Below are 21,496 nucleotides of genomic sequence, written 5' to 3' on the forward strand. Positions count from 1 at the left end.
TATCGGAAAGAGTCTTCAGTGCAGCTGGATCAATCCTGACAGAAAAAAGGACCCGTCTGTCAACCCAAAATGTGGATGATCTAACCTTCATTAAAATGAACCATGCATGGGTTTCCAAGGATTTTGTCCCACCTTCCCCTGATGACACATAGGGTGACAGAAAAATGGCTTGCTTTGGTCCACCTCTTCCTGGGACTTGACCTATTTCGCCTTTTGCATCAGCTGAATGTCCAACATCAACATATGCCACTTTCTAAAATTCCCTAACTGTGCTGCCTCCCCCCCCATGGCTGGGGTCACCACCTAGCGCATGACACCATGCGAGTGCCGTTGCCCTGGTAACAGGTGGGTAGGCCGACTCTTGGGAGCGGGCACTGGCACAGGGTCCCTCATAGTGCAATCAAGTGTCTCTGACGGTGGTGGTGCACACCGCCATCAGACACACCGCCGTACTATGAAGGGCCCAGTGCCAGTACCGACGCCCACGAGTGGGCCCCCCTTGCTTGGGCAGGGCCCCAGCATTTGCAATCTTTACCTCTCCCTGCTCCTCCGCTGTGTAGTCTGGGTCGTCAAATCCATACTGTGCCTGACACCGTCTGAGCCTGCCTCCTGATGTATAGACATATATTTTCATAGAATCATAGAATCATAGAATCATAGAATCGTAGAGTTGGAAGGGACCTCCTGGGCCATCTGGTCCAACCCCCTGCTCAAAGCAGGATTCGCTAAATCATCCCAGTCAGATGTCTGTCCAGCCTCTGTTTGAAGACTTCCATTGAAGGAGAACTCACCACTTCTCGTGGCAGCCTGTTCCACTCATTGATCACTCTAACTGTCAAAAAGTTTTTTCTAATATCTAATCTGTGTCTCCTCCCATTCAGTTTCATCCCATTGCTCCTAGTCTTTCCTTGTGCAAATGAGAATAAAGTTGATCCTTCTACAATGTGACAGCCCTTTAGATATTTGTAGACAGCTATTAAGTCTCCTCTCAGTCTTCTCTTTTGCAAACTAAACATTCCCAAATCCTGCAACCTTTCCTCATAAGACAGGGTTTGCAGACCGGTCACCATTCTGGTCGCTCTTTTCTGAACTTGCTCCAGTTTGTTGATGTCTTTTTTTAAAATGTGGTGCCCAAAACTGGACACAATATTCCAGATGAGGTCTGACCAAAGAGGAGTAGAGGGAAATAATGACTTCACGTGATCTAGACTGTATGCTTCTGTTAATACATCCTAGAATTGCATTTGCCTTTTTTGCTGCTGCATCACACTGTTGACTCATATTCAGTCTGTGATCTATTAGTATACCCAAGTCTTTTTCACATGTGCTGTCACTTAGCCCTATTCCTCCCATTCTATATATGTTTTTTCCATTTTTATTGCCCAGATGTAGTACTTTGCATTTCTCCCTGTTAAAAACCATTCTGTTAGTTGCTGCCCACTTCTCCAGTTTATTTAAATCTTTTTGAATCCTCTCTCTCTCTTCTCTAGTATTAGCTATCCCTCCTAGCTTTGTGTCATCAGCAAATTTAATCAGTTTACCCTCAATTCCTTCATCTAAATCGTTGATAAAGATGTTGAACAATACAGGGCCCAGGACAGAGCCCTGTGGTACCCCACTTGAGACATTCTTCCAACTGGATGTGCAGCCATTTACGACCACTCTTTGGGTCCGATCACTAAGCCAGTTATGAATCCACCTAACAGTTGCCTTGTCCATTCCATACTTAATCATTTTTTCAATAAGGATTGTATGAGAGACTTTGTCAAATGCTTTGCTGAAGTCAAGATATACTATATCTACAGCATTTCCTTGATCCACCCAATCAGTGATACCGTCATAGAAGGAAATTAAGTTAGTCTGACATGACTTATTAGTTACAAACCCATGCTGACTCTGTTTAATCACTTCATTCTTATCCAGGTATTGACATACATGTTGTTTAATAATGTGAATTGAATGTGTACACTATGCTATCCATACATGTTATCCGGGGATACGGTACCCTTTCTCACCTTTGTGCAATCACGTGTAATCCATACTGGGCCTGAGAAAGGCTGGTGAGCTGTTAAGCAAGCTACAGCACCTGTGGTTTGCACACGTAAGTTTTTCATTTTTTCAGGAATGACGTTAGGCCTAATTCCGGAACTGCGGTTGACCTGCACTTACTGGGAAATCATCGTTCGCGGCTAATAATTGTAATCACAGATCCCCATCACTAACGTTGTTCAGCGGGTTATCTGCACCTGTAAGCGACAAACGCTGGCCTTTTCAGTGTAGCGCACATGCAGCCACGGACATGTAAGGGCATGACACACCAGTTATTGGCCAATCTCATGTGCCAGAGCCTCACGTGTCCCTCTAGTAAGCCGGACTCGGACCGTGGGGCATGACGGAGTCTCGTTCGTTAACGGAATTAAGCTTGCAATGTGTGCATCTTTTCTGTAGCTGGCATGGTTGAGGTTTCCCAGGTGGAGTCGAATTAAACCGTAGGCTCCACTCCTGGTGGTGCCCTTCTGGACATTCCTTTAAGGTTCAGCTTTGCAACCATACTGCCCACGTAAAACAAACACTTTGCCTTCATGAACGCTGTTTGGAGGGTCATGACTCGTGGAAATAACGCCGCCCAGTCAGTTAACCTGCTAGAGAGATCCTTCGTTGCTCCCAAGCATGACATCACACTCCCTAGGAGGAAGGTAATGCCACTGTGGCGACCGTACTCCTGGGGGTGACACAAGTGCACTGATGCCCAGCCACTGCTCGATTAATCTGCTGGTACATTGACCCAGACCACTACATTCCCCTCGCACGCTACACGGCCTGAATCTGACCCTGATGAAACTCAGGTTACCCTTCCCATATACAGTTCCATCTTACACGGTGACAAAGAGGAAGCTGCAGATGAAAGTGCAGGTTCGGCCCACCCGCCATCAGACACACCACCGTACTATCAGGGGACCTGTGCCAGTGCCGTCGCCAACGAGTGGGCCCCCCCTGCTTGCTCAGGATCACAGCACTTGCAAGGTTGAAATACTGTGCAGTGAGATGGAAGATGGGAACGACGAGGAGTCCAGACTAGTACAGGGATTCCCTAGCGAGGAGACTTATTTCATTGTTTTCAATGTTGGGACAGCAATTTTTGGGGAGCACTATACTCTGGAGAATGATAGATGGGGCCCACCATACACTGGAACATTCCAAAGGTGGACATCAGACACTGGAGCAGCATTTACAGGGCCCATTATACACTAGAGCATTAGAAATGGGGCCCATTATGTTTGGAGCATTATTTGGGCCCATAAGACAGTGGAGCTTCATCCATGGGGACCAACATATACTGTAGCATTATGTGGAGCTCATCATATACTGTTTCAAACATTATATGGGACCAATGATTCTGTATGGAGAAATAGATGGGCCTTGTCATGAGATGTAAAAAGTGAAGTATTTTTCATTGTACTATACCGCTATTTCTCTGCCGTATCGGAGCATGATGAGTTGTGGTATGTGTTAAAGGGGCGCTCTTTCGCCCAGGGCACATGAAAACCTGGAGCCAGCCCTACCCCCCCCACAACTTTTGCCAAATAACCCCCATTTTTCAGTGTGTAACTTGTATTATGAAGTTAATTAAGGTTGACAAGCTTAAGTAAGGCCTCTTTCACACATCAGGTTTTCGCCGTCAGGCGCGATCCGGCGCTTTTGACAAAAACCGGATCCGGCGAAATGCAATGCCGGATCCAGTTCCGCCCCCCATTGACTTGCATTAGAGCCGGATCGAGCCGGATGGCCATGCGTTTCGTCCGGTTTTCGCCGGATCCGGCAATGTGTCGCAATCCGGCGTCTGGAAAAAACGGCTACTGTAACGTTTTTTGTCTCCGACGAAAAAGCCGGACACGCCGAATCCGGCGTGTCCGGCTTTTTCACACAATGAAAGCCTATGAGCGCCGCAATGCGCCTGATCCGGCGATAGCCGGATCCGTTTTTTTTTGGTCTGAGCATGCTCAGTAGCTCTGCCCACAAGACATATATAAAAGCAAGACAGTGGGACCCTCAGCCACACCCAACATGCCACCCAAGCCAAGAACCAGGAGCAGGAGAAGGCAGGAGACATCTGCAGCAGCACCACCACCACCCCAATTGGAGCCTCATGCTGAACAACGGGAGGGGAGTCCAGCAGCAGATGAGAGACGGTAATTATCAAATCCCCCATTCCTCCAAACTAGGGCCATGGAATATCAAGATATTCATTGGCCCTTTGTTTCTCTTTATTCAACAGCCGCCCAAGAGATGCAGCAGCAGCAATGGCAGCAGCAACACCACCCACAGGCATGGAGTCTGGCCAGCAGGAAGACAGCACATCTTCTTCTGGGAGCCCTCCCTCGCATCGTCAGCGTTTGACGGTAAGTTTTTATTTCCAAAATCCATCATCTCTGTAATATATGTCTATTCATTGCCTTTTATCTCAAAACAGGAATCACAAGATGAAGAGGAGCTCCCAGAAGAAGAAGGAAGGGGTGAACAGACACCTGGAGTGGGCTCACAATTGGTAAGATTTTTGCATCAAACGCAGAAACACAACATCACACTACACACAACACATAGAAAACAATGTTCTGCAGACCACACACAGCAAACAAATGCCTACATCCAAAGACATAACATTTTTTGTTTTCTTCTCTAGTCTTCCCAATCTGGTGCTCGGCCAAGAGGTCCTCGCAGTGCCTCCCAGGGTCGTCGGCGACAGCAACGCGGCGGTCACCAGCGTGTAAGTATAAATATTTTTGCTTTGTTTTTTTGCACTTTTTATTTCATTTCTTTTGTGGAGGCTAATTATGTTATTTTTGTCTTTTTCTTTAACAGCCTTCACAGCGTGCTCCCGACTCTGACGGTGAGGATGGAGGAATCGATGTGGACCACCTCATCGATCTCGTCAGAGAAAGGGAGCCACTATGGAATATGGCTGACCGCCGCCATGCTGACCTTATCGTTACCCGACGACTCTGGGAGGAAATCTGTTCGCTCCTTGTGGACCGCTGGGAGGACCTCGATGCTCGGGCCCAGATTAAAGAGCGTAAGTATATACAGTACCGGTTGCTTGATTTAAACCAGTGTTTCCCGAACTCCAGTCCTCGTGGTCCCCACGGATCATGTGTTCAGGATTTCTATTTACTTTGGAAATCCTGAAAACATGACCCCTGGGGACCATGAGGACTGGAGTTTGGGAAACACTGATGTTGTATACTAACCACTTTGTCCTTTCTCGTTTCAGGGGAGAGAATTGTGAAGTGGTGGCGGTCTGTGAGGGATCGTTTCAAGAAGGAGTTCAATAAAGAGATGCGGGCCCCGAGTGGATCTGGAGGACGCAGGAGCAAGTACAAGTACGCACGAGCCCTGTCGTTCCTCCGGGATACAATGGTCACCAGAAGGTAAATATTACTCACCACATGTGACAAAAAAATGTTTAGATGTAACTTTTTTTTTCAGCCAGGGCCATACCATGTCACTATTTTAATTGTTTTTTTTCTCTTTATTCCACAGCACGGTGAGCAGCACTCGGGAGCCTGCACGATTGAACCCTTCTGAGGCGATCCCTGAGGAGACCGGCACCGAGGGACACTTCGACCGCCCCGGTACATCTGCACCTTCCCAGCCTTCCCACACATTTGACCCATCTGTCCCATCCACCAGCACAGGAGCATCGTGGCCGCCTACATTACATGAAGCTGCTGGTGAGGAGATCGCTTTCCCTTTACCCCACCCTTCTGCCCCTGCCACCTCTAGTACACCTGCGGGTACTGGGCGGCAGCGGCAGAGGGGTCAGGAAAAGACTTATGCGCCAGAGTTCTTGCATCTGAATGCATCTTTCCAGAACTGTCTAAAAGTCTTGTCAGAGCAAATCTCCGCAGGCTTTCAGCAGATCAACTCCAGCATTCTGGAGGTGAAGACACTTCTGCAAACCATGCATTCAGAAGCAAGATCTTCGCCAAACCACACCTTTTTCAGGTCTGTTGTGGAGCGCATGGAAACGCTCTCTCCTACCCAGCAGATGCATGTAATGCATTCATGCCACGGTGCTCTCCAGCAAGTTACCTCCCAACCTCCTCCTCCCACCACAGTAGTTCCTCCACCTGCACCCCCTCCAGCCACTTTCCATCCTCCCCCTCCTATTACATACCATCCACCTCCCCAGCAACCTCCCCAGCACCAGCAACCTCCCCAGTACCAGCAACCTCCCCAGTACCAGCAACCTCCCCAGTACCAGCAACCTCCCCAGTACCTGCAAACTCCACAGTACCAGCAAACTCCCCAGTACCAGACATCTCCCCACTTCCAGCAACCTGCCCCGTACCAAACTCCTTCCCCATACAACTTGCCATCAACATCATCTGCTCCTACAGTCCCTGCCCAACCCTCCACTCCACCGCCCACCACCTCTTCTGCCTCCCACATGTCCACCCATTCTGTAGCTTTTTCCACACCTTCACCTCTAACTGTTCCTTCCCCACCACGATCCCAGTCCTCTCTCCACACTCCCAGTGTCGAAGTGTCCCGCAGCCCCTCCAGCAGTATTTCCACCCCACACTACACCGAGTTGTAATGTTTTTTTTTAATAAAAATGGCCATTTGTTTGTTTTCAAACATTTATTCAAAAAGTTTTACAAAAAAAAAAAATTTTAAATAAAAGTTAAATTACTTTTACAATGGTTGTCTGTCATTTCTTTCTGCGGCGAAATATGTTTACAAAAAAAGGTTAAATAATTTCAAAGGTCAAAAGGTATTCAAAACCAGGTATATAACTGTGTGTAAATTTTAGCTTTTTGCCACAGTTGTGTTCCTGGTTGTGTTTGAAGCAAAGTATTTCACCTAAAAAGTTGTGTTTATTGTTGGTGATTTCCTAACAATGTACACAACTTTTGTTAAAAGGTGAAATACTTTGCATAAAACACAACCAGGTACACACCTGTGGCCTAAAGGTAAAAATAGTAAGACCATGACAAGATAGCCAACTTTGGTTGGCAAAGGTATATACTGTTGGTACACAAGTTTGGTTAAGGGCACAAATCTTTCACACTCGGTCATCCTGCCAGTGTACTCTGCCTTGAGGTGACAAAGTATAGTGCAAAATTGTCCCTCATTACTGAAACAGTCACAGAACTTCTAGTGGTAATGTCATGGTAATCTTGCAAGGTGGTTTCTTCAGAGGTGTCCTCAATGGAAATGGGTTCCTTGCAGATAACAAAATTGTGGAGTACCACGCAAGCTTTGATCACCTCGTCCACAGTTTCTGTCTTGAGGTTGATCGCAGTCAATAGGACCCGCCATTTGGCTGTCAGAATACCAAAGGTACATTCAACCATTCTTCTTGCTCTTGTGAGGCGGTAATTAAAAATGCATTTTGTTCTTGACAATCCTCTGCTAGAGTACGGTTTCAAAAGGTGTTCTGACAGCTGAAAGGCTTCATCCCCTACACAGACAAATGGCATAGGTGGACCAGATGTTTGCGGCAGCGGTCTAGGGGGTGGGAACTGGAAGGTGTTTCCATACAGTTTACGCCCCATGGCAGACAGTTTGAAACCTTGAGAGTCATTGGAGCGGCCATAGGCCCCAATATCAACAGCAATAAATTTGTATTCCGCGTCAGCGATGGCCATGAGGACAATGGAAAAATATTTCTTGTAATTGAAATATTCCGATCCCGATCCGGCTGGCTTTACAATGCGGATATGTTTCCCGTCCACAGCGCCCAAGCAGTTGGGAAACTGACATATCTGTTGAAACTTTTCTGAAATTTCAATCCACCTCTCTGTTGTGGGCTCTGGTAAAAACTCTTCAGCTAAGGAGTCCCACAGTGCACGGCATGTGTACTTCACTATTCCAGATATGGTGGAAATCCCGAGTCTGTACTGGAAATGCAGTGACGAAAGGGATTCTCCAGTTGCAAGAAATCTGTGGGGAATTAAAAAACAATCAATTAGTTTAAAATCACAGCATTACATACCAAAACTCACCTGGAGATACAAACTACCACCAACAAGATTGCAGTGAAAGTGTGCTCTGATGCGAGCACATCCAATAAATATGGCTTACCTTAAAGTCACCATCAGACGCTCTGCGGGTGAAACGGAGAAGCGGCAATAGGTGTCCGCTTTTCTTATGAGGTGTGCAATGCGCTCCACCAAGTAATCAAAATTCTCCATTTTCATCCTAACGTATCCAAAAAATTTCTCCGGGTTTCGTCTAAGGTCCATGCAGAGTGAAGAATAGACCCCACGCGTCATTCTCTTGGCTGTGATGGGGTGGATCCACAAACGTCGTCTACGATGCCTGATGCGTTGCTGTCTCGCTCTCTCCTTCTCCAGAACAATCACCCTCAAACGATTCGCCTCCGCTGTAAAATCCGCCAAATTCTTCAAAATATTTCCAATCACAACATCCATCTTCGCCAGTAACTTGCTCTTCTCTCCAACCTGCACTTTCTCCTCTCCAACCTGTCAAAGAAGGGCTGTAGGAACATGCTATATATAGTTTTTCAGTAGCCAATCCCGTTCGGAAGGCCACAAGGGGCGATTTTAAAAACCGGATCCGGCGTAATCCGTTGAAAAACGGAACAAAAACCGGATGAACCGGATGAGACGTATCCGGTTTTGTCTGTGAAGAACAAGACGGATCCGGCAGAAAAACGGATCCGTCACATCCGGTTTTACGAAATATTTGCCGGATCCGGCGCTCCGGCACGACGCCGGATCGCGCCTGACACCGAAAACCTGATGTGTGAAAGTAGCCTAAGAAGAATTGATGCTTTTGGCATTCAAATAGGCAATGTGGGTGTGTTTCCTGTCCTCCTCTCACTGCCGACTTTTATTCCCCATTGACTTACATTGGGTTTCGGGTTTCGGGACGACCCCGACTTTTCCCTATAGTCGGCCGATCTTGCTCGACCCGACTTTTGGAAAAGTCGGGTTTCACGAAACGAAACTCGACCCTAAAAAACCAAAAGTCGCTCAACTCTACCAGCCTCCAGATGAAGAGGCATGCCGACAAAAAGTGCTTAGACGTTCCTCCGTACAAACCTGGAGATAGGGTTTGGTTATCCTCTCGGCATATCAGGTTAAAAATTCCTTCCTATAAGTTAGGTCCACGGTACATTGGTCCCTTCGAGATTCTGAGTCGTATCAACGACGTAGCCTATAAGCTAAAGTTGCCCCTCTCTCTAAAAATTCCCAATTCCTTCCATGTATCCCTCCTCAAGCCTGCAGTATTTAATCATTTTCACTCGACCTCAGCTCTACCTTCCCAACCTTGTAGTTCTGATAACATTTTTGAAGTGCAGGACATTTTGGCCATGAAGACAGTTAAAGGAAAAACGTTATTTTTGGTTGATTGGAAGGGTTTCGGTCCGGAAGAGAGATCTTGGGAACCCCGGGAGAATATTAATGCCCCTCTTATTATGAAGCGATTTCTCTTCAACCTGGGGAGGGAGGGGAGTAAGAGGGGGGGTACTGTTAGGATCCCGACTTCGGCGCGCTCCTCCCGGCACGTCCTCGGGTCCCGGCGCGTCCCCGCGCCCGGCTTCCGGGTTCCCCGGCGTCGGGCACCCGCGCACTCCGGACATCCCGGCGCTCTGCCTCCTGGGCAGTATGACGTGGTCGGCGCCGCCCCCAACATGGCGGCGCCCACCGGCTATTTAGGATTTGGGCTTTGTCAGGTAAGGTGCCTGACTGTCAACTTCGGTGACTCTGTCTCCTGCAGCGTTCACTCTGACTCTGGCCCCCTTGTGTCTGCGCCTCCAGTGCTCTCTCTTTGTCAGCCTCTATCCTCTCTGCCCTGGTTGCTCTACTGTGTGTGTCCCTCTGTCAGCTTGCCTCCTACCGTGTCTCCCTATCCTGCCTCATCCATTGTTTCCTCTGTTACAGCCTCTCGTCTGAGCCACCCTCTGAGCCCACCTCGCTGTCCCTCCTCCACAGGTTCAAGCTCCATAGCTGTCCGGCATATCTGTGTATCCTCTCCTAGCTGACCCAGTCGCCCCTTTGGTTCCAGCCGTCACGGTTCTACCCTCCATGGGCCTGCCCCCAACACTCCCTGTATAGGGGGTGGTCATCACCTGGGCTGCTCGCCCTCGGGGGCTCTTGTGCCGTGACCCAGAGGGTCCACTTCCAGGTTGTTCTCTAGCTTCCCCGTAACAGCAACCGTAACATGTGTGACACTCCATAAATACATATACGGACATTTCCATTTCTTTATACACCGTATTGAGCAGTCTGATTGTCAAACAGTATCGGATATCTGGTGTTCTTATTACAGTCACATCTACACAGAGTCAGCGTGTGTGTGTGTGACACTCCATAAATACATATACGGACATTTCCATTTCTTTACACACCGTATTGAGCAGTCCGATTGTCAAACAGTATCGGATATCTGGTGTTCTTATTACAGTCACATCTACACAGAGTCAGCGTGTGTGTGTGACACTCCATAAATACATATACGGACATTTCCATTTCTTTATACACCATATTGAGCAGTCCGATTGTCAAACAGTATCGGATATTTGGTGTTCTTATTACTGTCACATCTACACAGAGTCAGCGTGTGTGTGTGACACTCCATGAATACATATACGGACATTTCCATTTCTTTATACACTGTATTGAGCAGTCCGATTGTCAAAAAGTATCAGATATCTGGTGTTCTTATTACTGTCACATCTACACAGAGTCAGCGTGTGTGTGACACTCCATAAATACATATACGGACATTTCCATTTCTTTATACACCATATTGAGCAGTCCGATTGTCAAACAGTATCGGATATCTTGTGTTCTTTTTACGGTCACATCTACACAGAGTCAGCGTGTGTGTGCCATTCCGTAAATACATATACGGAGATTAACAGTTTCACCAACAACGTATACAGCTGTACACCTCTGATACAGTACCATATATATCTGCTTGTTGGATTACGGTGAAATACATACTGGGTGAGCGTCTGTGACTCACAAAATATATACGGAGATTTCACTTCTTACATACACCTTACACAGCTGTACGCTACTCATACAGTACCATTTCTCTGCTGGTATTTTTGGTACATTTTCCCAAATATGAGGAAGTCTGGTGGAAGAGGACGCAGACATGGGCGGGGGGGCGCAGCTGGTAATGATGGTGGTGGTGCATCGGCTGGTTCTGGCAAAAGCACAATAGCAGCTAAGGCAGGAGGTGCTGAGCCTGCATCATTGTCTGGCACAAGAAGGCCTTTAAAGTTCCCTTTCTGGGAGTAGGTAAACTGCTTTTAAAGCCAGAGCATCAGGAACAGGTTTTGGCTTACATTGCCGAAACAGCCTCCAGCTCTATTGCCTCCTCTTCTGAAGTTACAAAAACTGCAAGCACAGAGTCGTCAGTGCAGGCCTCTGGTCAGGAACAATACCTTTCGTTGTGTTCTTCACCCACAACAAAAGTGAAGGATGCTGCAGCACACACTTCAGATTACTCCATGGAGCTCTTTTCACATATCATTCCTGGGTTATGAAGTCAAATCCTGAATTCCCCAGTCCAAGATGAACCTGACATGGAGTGCACTGATGCACAGCCACTGCTAGACGAATCTGCTGGTACATTCACCCACAGCACTACATTGCCCTCGCAGTCTACTGAGCCCGAATCAGACCCTGATGAAACTCAGGTGCCCCTTCCCGCATACTATACCACCTTACACGGTGACACAGAGGAAGGTACAGAGGAAGGTGCAGATGACATTGAAGACGAGGTCATGGATGACCCAGTTGACCCGGATTGGCATCCATTGGGGGAAGAGGGTGCTGGTGACAATAGGTCAGAATAGGAGAAGGATCCGCAGCAGGCATCGTCATCGCAGCAGCGGTTATCCGGCAGGCCTGTAGCTGTCAAAAAACTTGGCAAGAAAACTAAAAGTTACAGGACAGCTTAGCCAGACGGTAAAATTAGCACAGCGTGCAAGCCCTGAAAATTTGTACCATAGTAGGAAGAGTGCAGTGTGGCACTTTTTTGAACAAAATCCTACTGATGACGCAAAGGTTATCTGTAAGAAGTGCCGAAGGACCTTTAGCAGAGGGAAAAATCTAAGAAATTTGAATACCAGTTGCATGCTTAGACATTTAACCAACATGCACTTGCAAGCGTGGACGGACTACAAAAGCTCAGGTAGCACATGTGCACCTGCTCCGACTCAAGTTAGCCAGCAACGCTCCATCACTTCCCCCGCTGTAAGGCCACCGCTAAGCACACCACCATCAAGAAATGTTGAGGTGTCGTCGCTAGGCCAAACCAGTCACGCAAACACAATATTTTTGTGAGGAAACACTGAATCTAGGCCATCAACACCCTCACCATCACCAACCCCTTCTCAGTCCATCATGTCCAATGCTAGTTCCCCTATATGCAGCTCTCAAGTCCAGCTCACCCTACCAGACACTCTGAGTAGGACAAGAAAGTACTCATCCGCGTACACTGGCTTTGAACGCCTACATTACCAAACTGATCTCATTAGAGATGATGCCCTTCCGTTTGGTAGAAAGCAAAGCTTTCCGAGAGCTCATGGCCTACGCTGTCCCACGCTAAGACCTACCCAGTTGCCGCTCCTTTTCTCGAAAAGCCATCCCTGCCCTCCACCGACATGTGAAAGACCGCATGGTCCATGCACTAAAACAATCAGTGAGTGCAAAGGTGCACCTCACAACAGATGCATGGACCAGTAGGCATGGCCAGGGCCGTTACGTGTCCATCACTGCGCACTGGATTAATATGATGGATGCAGGCTCCACAGGGGACAGCGGCGGTGGAAGAGTGCTGCCTAGCCCATGGTATAGGAAACAGTTGGGTGTAGGCGTTCGACCCTCCTCCTCCAGAAGCAAAAGCTTGTCGACAGAGCGCAGTCACAAGAGCACTCCATCCACATCTGTCAGTGTTGCACACGAGGTGTCCCACTATCAAACAGCTAGTGGTAAATGGCAGCAGGCCGTTTTAAAAATGTCTTTGGGTGACAGTAGACACACCACGGAGGTACTGGCTGAGTATTTGCATCGACAAACTGAGTCAGGACTGGGCAGTCTACATCTTGAGCCAGGCAAGGTAGTCAGTGATAATGGGTGGAATTTTGTGGCAGCCATAGCCCTTTCAAAACTCACACACATACCTTGCTTTGCTCACACTTTGAACCTGGTGGTGCAGTGCTTCCTAAATAATTATCCGGAGTTAACGGCCCTGCTTCATAAGGTGAGAAGACTGTGCGCGCACATCCGTCGCTCAAACGTCCTCTCCAGTCGTATGCAGAAGCTGCAGCGATCACTCAACCTCCCCATGCACCACCTAATCATAGACGTTGCTGCAAGATGGAACTCCACCATGCACATGGTTGAGAGGCTGTGCGAACAGAGGCAGGCTGTAATGCATTTGTGGGAGGATACACGGGCAGGCAGTCTGAGGGCAGACATGGAATTGTCGGGTGTGCAGTAGTCAAAGCTGAAAGACCTCTGTAAAATCCTTCAGTGTTTTGAGGAATGCACACGGCTGGTAAGCGCAGACGACACCATCATGATTCTATGATTCTATGATTCTAAGCATGAGCATACCACTTATGCGTCTGCTCATGCAAACTTTGATTCACATCAAGGATCAGGCGTCTGCAGCTGAGGAGCAACAGGAAGAGGAGGAGGAGGAGGGAAACCTTGATGACAGTCAGCCATTGTCTGTTCAGGGAACTGTCGTGGGCGAGGTGGAGGAAGATGAGGAGGAGGATGAGGGGGATGATTATTTTGGGGAGGAGGATGCTTCTCAGGGGGCAAGAGAACATGTGGGCATGCCAAGGACAGGTACAGGATTTGTGCGTGACTGGAGGGATGTGGATTTGCCAGATAGTGCTCCTCCACCCACCACTGGCAGTGCAGCATTGATACCTGGAACATTGGCCCACATGTGTGACTATGCCTTGCGGATCCTAAAAAGGGACCCCCGCATTGCCAAAATGATGAGGGATGACGACTACTGGTTGGCCAGCATCCTCGATCCACGCTATAAAGGCAAATTACACAACATCATGCCACAGGAGAACCTAGAGCTAATATTGGCTAACAAACAAGCAACTCTGGTAAACAGGTTGTTTGAGGCATTCCCAGCAAACAGCAGCGGAGCTTGTTTTCCCACGAGCCGTAGTGGGCAAAATGGAAGAGGTGTTCGTGGTGCACACAGCCGAACTGACGTTGGAGACAGGGGTTTCCTGACCATGTTGTGTTCTAATTTCTCAAGTCCCGCGCACACGACAGCTAATACAAAATTGATTGCAAGTGACAGGAGACAGCAGTTGTCAACTATGGTTACAAACTACTTCTCCTCCCATATCGAGGTTCTCCCTCACAGGTCATTCTCCTTTGATTATTGGGCCTCAAAACTGGACACATGGCCTGAATTGGCACAATCTGCCTTAGAGGAGCTCTCTTGCCCTGCTGGTAGTGTGCTATCTGAAAGAGTCTTCAGTGCAGCCTGATCAATCCTGACATAAAAAAGGACTCGTCTGTCGACCCAAAATGTTGATGATCTAACCTTCATTAAAATGAACCATGCATGGGTTTCAAAAGATTATGTCCCACCCTCCCCTGATAACACATAGGTTGCCAGAAAAAAAGCTCGCTTTTGTCCACCTCTTACTCTGACTTTTCCAATTCCTCCATTTGCAGCAGCTGAAAGTCCAACCTACACATCAACATATGCCATTTTTTAAACCACCCGAAATGGGCTGCCCCCCCACCCCAGGCCCAAGGTCAACACCTGCCGCACACGGGCAAGTGCTGTTGCCCTGAACAGGTGTGTGGCCCAACCCTTGGGCGACGGCTCTGGCACAGGGCCTCTCATAGTACAATAAAGTGTCTCTGACGGTGGGGGGGCCCACTCGCCGTCAGACACACTGGCGTACTATGAGGGGCCCTGTGCCAGTACCGGCACCCACGAGTGGGTACCCCCTGCTTGCTCAGGGACACAGCACTTGCAATACTTACCTCTCCCTGCTCTACCGCTGTGTAGTCTGCCAGTTAAATCCGCCACAGGGACGGCCACTACAAATTTGGTGTACCAATCGATGATGGTTAAGATGTAGCTATGTCCTGTCCTGCTGGCCTCTACCTTCAGATTACCAATGGCTACCATTTGTAATGGACATCAACTCCCAATCGGATGCAATAGTGCTTTATGATCACCTTTCACATTTTTCATAGTCACAGACGTGTGACATTCCTGCCACCATTTTTCAATGTGTCCTGTTATGGCAATCCAATAGAATACCCTACGGCCTGTCGCTTGTGTGTTTTGCACTCCAAAGTGACCAGACAGATCATGATAGGCAGTGAGGACCATGTCTACAGCTCTCCCTGTGATCACAATTTGATGGAGACGAGTTACGGTGATGGGATCAATGCAACTGCTGTATCCACAGTTAAAGTTATTGAGAGTCAGTATCGCCTCTGCGAATTCTACTGGGAGGTTTTCCCGTGATTACAAATTCAAAAACATCTAAAATCACTCAACTTTATGTCTGTACTTTTATCCATCTACCTTCCTCTAGTGGAGAGTCTGGACTGGCAGACTGACACTGAAATATAAACGAAGATTTCAAAGTACTCCAACACTGTACACTGGTGTACATTTCGAATACATTTCCCTTTTTCTCATTTTTATAATCAGGTGTAATCCATACTGAGCCTGTGAGAGGTTGTGTCTTACTCTAGTAAAATGTAAGATTTAAAATGACACCAACACTGTATGCAGCTGACCGATTGTAAAACATTACTTTTTTTCAAGTTTTTATATTCTTGTGTAATCCATACTGAGCCTGTGAACGTCTGTCTGTAACTCCAGAAATATATTTGTAGATTTAAGATTAACCCAACACTGTATACAGCTGTACGCTTGTGATACCTTACCCATTTACTGCTTTTTATATAGTGGTCTAATCCATACTGGGCCAGTGAGAGTCTGTTTCTGACTCTGGAAATATCTACTGAGATTTACAATTACCCCAACACTGTATGCAGCTGTACGCTTCTGATCCATTACCCTTTTACTGCTTTTTATATTGTGTAATCCATACTGACCCTGTGTCTGCCTCCTGAAAAAAATAGGGAGATTTATAATGTTTAAACAATACTATATGTACCTTGCATCTGGTGATAAAGTAACCTTTTTATACTTTTTATATTCTTGGCTAACGCATACTGGGACTGAGAGCATCTGTGTCTGCCTCATGAAATGTCTACGGAGATTTAGAATGTTTAAACTATACTATATATACCTTGTATCTGGTCATACTGTACCCTTTTTCAACTTGTTACATTATTGTCAAATCCATACTGAGCGTGTGATCATATGTGTCTGCCTCCTGAAATACATAACAGAAATTTTGTTGTATTTTAAGTAGACTATATATACCTTGTATTTGTTGATCCAGCACCCATTGTGCCCGAAATTCATCCTCCACCCACCACTCAAAGTACATCATTGACACCTGGAACATTGGCACACATGTGTGATTATTTCTTGCGGATCTTCTTTTTATATTATGGTGTGATCCATACTGAGCCTGTGAGAGGCTGTGTGTTACTCTTGAAATATATATGTAGATCGCCAAATGACCCCAACACTGTATACAGCAGTATGCTTGGGATCCATTCCCCTTCTACTGCTTTTTATATTGTTGTGTAATCCATACTGGGCCTCAGAGCGTCTGTGTCTGCCTCCTGAAATAAATACGGAGATTTTGAATGTTGAAACCATACTATATATACCTTTGATCTGGTGATACTGTACCCTTTTTCTTCTCTTTAGTTTGTTGTCGAATCCATACTGGCCATGACAGCATCTGTGTCTGTCTCCTCAAATATATACGTAGATTTATAATGTTGAAACTATACAATATATCCCTGTTATCTGGTGTTAAAATGAAACGCCACGCAGGGCCGGGGGTTACTCAGTACCGGGCCTTTCAGGCTCTTTTAAGGGGGAAGTATGTCATGGTGGTGATTGGGATCCGGTCTGTGGCCCTGGGTGTCAAATAAAGAATATGACAGTTCAGATGAGGGGGAAGATGGTATGATAATTAATTTGGAAAAGGGGGATCATGACGCCACCTGTGGTACTCAACTAGGGTAGCCGACGCAGCAATGCAGATCCTCTGTGCCGGTGTTAAAGCAGACAAGATGATGAAGGTCTCCACGGGCAGAGCTGTATCCCAGGGCAGTTGAGATGGTGTTTGTGAGCCGTTGATGGTGATGGTGAGTGTAGTATGTGTAGCAGGCGAGTTGTAAAAGCCACCAGTTGGGTGCAGTTTCTGAGTTTTTCCTCAAAAGTTTTGTGCACACGATGACCCAATTGGTACTGTGTCATCCGAGGGAGGGGTCCGGCAAACTCAAAGGTAGATCAGGAACACCAAGACTCCTCTTTGTGTATCCTTTCTAGGTTGTGTCTCTACACTGACCTCTCCCTTCCTTCCTGCTGTGGGCCTTCGCAAACAGTGTCCCAAGCCGGCAGCCACGGATTACACCGGGCAACATGGGTCAGGCTCCTGGGTCCTTTATTCCAACTGCTGCCTTTTTGAGTATTGAATGCGGCTGCGACTGAGGCACTTAAAGTTACCTCAGCCTCCGTCTTTCTAGCTGAGCCCTGTATTTCTCCACTACCTTTAGGAGCCACCTTCCCCAATGAGGCCTGGTCCTTCCTTCTCCAGAAACGGGCTTCACAGGTGGCTTATTGCACTTCCCGTGCTCCAAGGACCCCTTCCTTCCAGTCTAGGAGCTTGGACAAGATTTTTCTCTCTTCTCTGACCCTCAGCCCTCTCACAGCAATCCTGCTCTTACTCTGTCCTGTTACCGACTGACAACTCTTTAGAAAGATCAATTTAACTCAGACTAGCTCCACCCATCAACTGTCAGCTTGCTCTCTCTGATTGGATGCCCACAATCACTCCACTACCTAAGCTCCTCCCACTGTACCTACCATCCACACTAACTCCCAACACCCTTTCCTAGTCAGTCTGGGATGAGGCCATCCTCCCGCCAGGTACACCCAGAAAGCACTGACTAACATGTGTGTGTGTTGAGTGCAGGGTTAGGAGTCCTGAGTGGTGATCCCGCCTTACCTGAGGGTGGGATACCACACCTTTGGATGAGGTGCAGTACCTCTGTTGCGACCGTACCCTCAGGGGCGCCATAGTACCCTTTCTTAACTTTCTCTATTGCTGTTGGATCCACACTGGGCCTGAGAGCATCTGTGTTTGCCTCCTAAAATGTATACGGAGAGTCAGTATGTTTAAACTATACTATATTAACCTTGTATCTAGTGATACTGTACCCTTTTGCAAATTTTTATATTATTGTCTAATCCATACTGAGCCTGTGACCATCTGTGTCTGACTCATGAAATATATACGGAGAATTACAATTATCCCTAGACTGTATAGAGTTGTCCGCTTCTGAAACAGTACCATATATCTGCTGGAATTTTTAGTCCATTTTCACAAAAATTATTACGTATGGTGGAAGAGGCCGCGGACGTGGGTGTGGGGAGGCCAGCTGGTTCTGATGGTGGTGGTGGTGCATCTGCTGGTATTGGCAAAAGCACAATAGCAGCTAAGGCAGGAGGTGTTGAGCCTGCGTCATCAGCTGGCACAAGAAGGCCTTTAAGGCTCCATTTTCTGGGAGTAGGTAAACTGCTTTTAAAGCCAGAGCGTCAGGAACTGGTTTTGCCTTACATTGCCGAAAAAGCCTCCAGCTCTATCGCCTCCTCTTCTGAAGTTTAAAAAAATGCAAGTACTGAGTCGTCAGTGCAGGCTTCTGGTCAGGAACCACCCCTTTCCTTGTCTCCTTCATCCCCACTAAAAGTGAAGGATGCGGCAGCCCACACTTCAGATTACTCCATGGAGCTCTTTTCACAGGCTATGCCTGTGTTATCAAGTGAAATTCTGAATTCCCCAATCCAACATGAATTGGAGATGGAGTGCACTGATGCACAGCCACTGCTAGATGATTCTGCTGGTACATTGACCCGCAGCACTACGTTCCCCTCGCCCTCTACAGAGCCAGAATGTGACACTGATGAAACTCAGGTGCCCCTTCCCGCATACTATACCACCTTACATGGTGACACAGAGGAAGGAGCAGATGAAAGTGCTGGCTCCCTGAGCAGGTGGTGGGGTCCTACTCGTGGGCGACAGCAGTGGCACAGGGCCCCTCATAGTATGCAAAAGTGTCTCTGCCGGTGGGAGGGCCCACTCGCCGTCAGACATACCGTCGTACTATGAGGGGTCCTGTGCCAGTGCCGTCACCCACGAGTGGGTCCCCCATGCTTGCTCAGGGTCACAGCACTTGCAATACTTACCTCTCCCTGCTCCACCGCCGTGACATCTTCTGCCTTTCCTGACAGTGACATTCAGGTTACAGAGCACGATGACATCACGTCTGTATACCGAAACAGTACAAGTGCAGAGAGCTTTAAAATGGCAATGATGAGGAGTCCAGACTAGAGCAGTGCCCAGCGAGGAGAGGTATTTAATTTTTTTAAATGTTGAGAGCATTTTTTTGGAGAGCAATATACACTGGAGAATGATATATGGGGCCCATCATAGACTGGAGCATTATCCATTTGACCCATCATCATATACTGGAGCATTCCAAATGGGGGACATCAGACACTGGAGCTGCATTTACGGGGCCCATTATACACTGGAGCATTAGAAATGGGGCCCATTATATATGGAGCATAATTTGGGCCCATAACACACTGGAGCATCGTCCATGGGGACCAACATATACTGTAGCATTATGTGGAGCTCATCATATACTGTATGGATCATTATATGGGACCAATTATTCTGTATGGAGAAATATATTGGGCTCATTATTCTGCATGGCGAACTAGGTGGTGGCCATAATACTGTATGGAGTAATATATTGTCTGGTTTTTGAGCTATTGTAGAATTTAAAATAGATATCAGTCATGTCATGTAAGCAGTGAAGTATTTTTCATTGCACTATACCTATATTTCTGCGCCATATCGGAGCATTATGAATTGTGGTATGTGTTAAAAGGGCGCACTGACACTCCTTGGCCCAGGGCACACGAAAACCTGGCGCCAGCCCTACCCACCCACAACTTTAGCCAAATAACCCCCAGTTTTCAATGTGTAAATCTAATATATAAAGCTCAAAGTGTGTATTTATGTATGTATCTATGTGTGTATGTCCGGGATAGGCATCCGCACCGTCGCAGCTACAGCCACAAAATTTGGCACAGTCACACGTCCGGACCCCGAGAGCGTCCTAAGCTATGTTGTGAGGCGAAATTTTAACACAGCGTGTTCCAATTCACCAAACAATTTTGCCCCTATCTACATACTGGGGAAAAAGTGTGTGCGTATCAAGCCCCGCCCCTCATTATGATGTCACAATGGTAGCCATGCCGACACTGATGTCATCATAGGTTGCAAGCCCCGCCGCTCATTATGATGTCATAATGGTTGACTATCGAATGGAGGATGTGTGATGGGTATATGGGCACTGGACTATGGGATGGCGGATATGCATGATTGGTATATGGGCACTCGACTATGGGATGGAGGAAGTGTGATGGGTATATGGGCATGGGACTATGGGATGGAGGATCTGTATGATGGGTATATGGGCATGGGACTATGGGATGGAGGATGTGTGATGGGTATATGGGCACTGGACTATAGGATGGAGGATATGTATGACGGGTATATGGGCATGGGGCTATGGGATGGACGATATGTATGACCGGTATATGGGCACGGGACTATGGGATGGATCATGTCTGATGGGTATATGGGCACTGGACTATGGGATGGAGGATATGTATGATGGGTATATGGGCATGGGACTATGGGATGGCGGATATGTATGATGGGTATATGGGCATGGGTCTATGGGATGGAGGATGTGTGATGGGTATATGGGCACGGGCCTATGGGATGGAGGATGTGTGATGGGTATATGGGCACGGGACTATGGGATGGAGGATAATTATAATTTGTTATAACTAACCACAGTTAGTTAGTATGCCCGGGCAGCACCGGGCTCTTCAGCTAGTATTATTATAAAGTAAATTAAAGGTTACCAAGCTTAAGTAATAAAAATTGATGTCGTTGGCATTGAAATGGGCACTGTAAGTGTGTTTATTGTCCTCCTTTCCCTGCCGACTTTGCTTCCCCATTGACTTGCATTGGGTTTCGTGTTTCAGTCGAACCCCGACTTTTCCCTATAGTCGGCCGATTTCGTTATTTCGTTCGACCCGACTTTTTAGAATGTCGGGTTTCATGAAACCCGACTCGACGCGAAAAAAGGAAAAGTTGCTCATCTCTAATTCCAAGGGCTTGAGACCATGTTGACAAGTTTACAGCTTATGATAAAATGCTTATCACATAATATTACTTCTCTTATGCAAAAGAGATTTAATTTTT

The 21,496-nt window shown here is 47.2% G+C and overlaps 1 protein-coding gene across 1 annotated transcript in view; it reads left to right on the top strand.

The window, feature by feature from the left end:
• LOC141091341 (retinol dehydrogenase 7-like) overlaps window positions 1-21,496 on the top strand; it is a 227,040-nt gene that overhangs the window by 133,034 nt on the left and 72,510 nt on the right. The window lies entirely within an intron of this gene.

The sequence above is a fragment of the Dendrobates tinctorius genome, unplaced genomic scaffold (genome assembly GCF_039654945.1).
Source record: "Dendrobates tinctorius isolate UK_male_01 unplaced genomic scaffold, ASM3965494v1 ptg000051l, whole genome shotgun sequence".
Classification (NCBI taxonomy): Eukaryota; Metazoa; Chordata; class Amphibia; order Anura; family Dendrobatidae; genus Dendrobates; species Dendrobates tinctorius.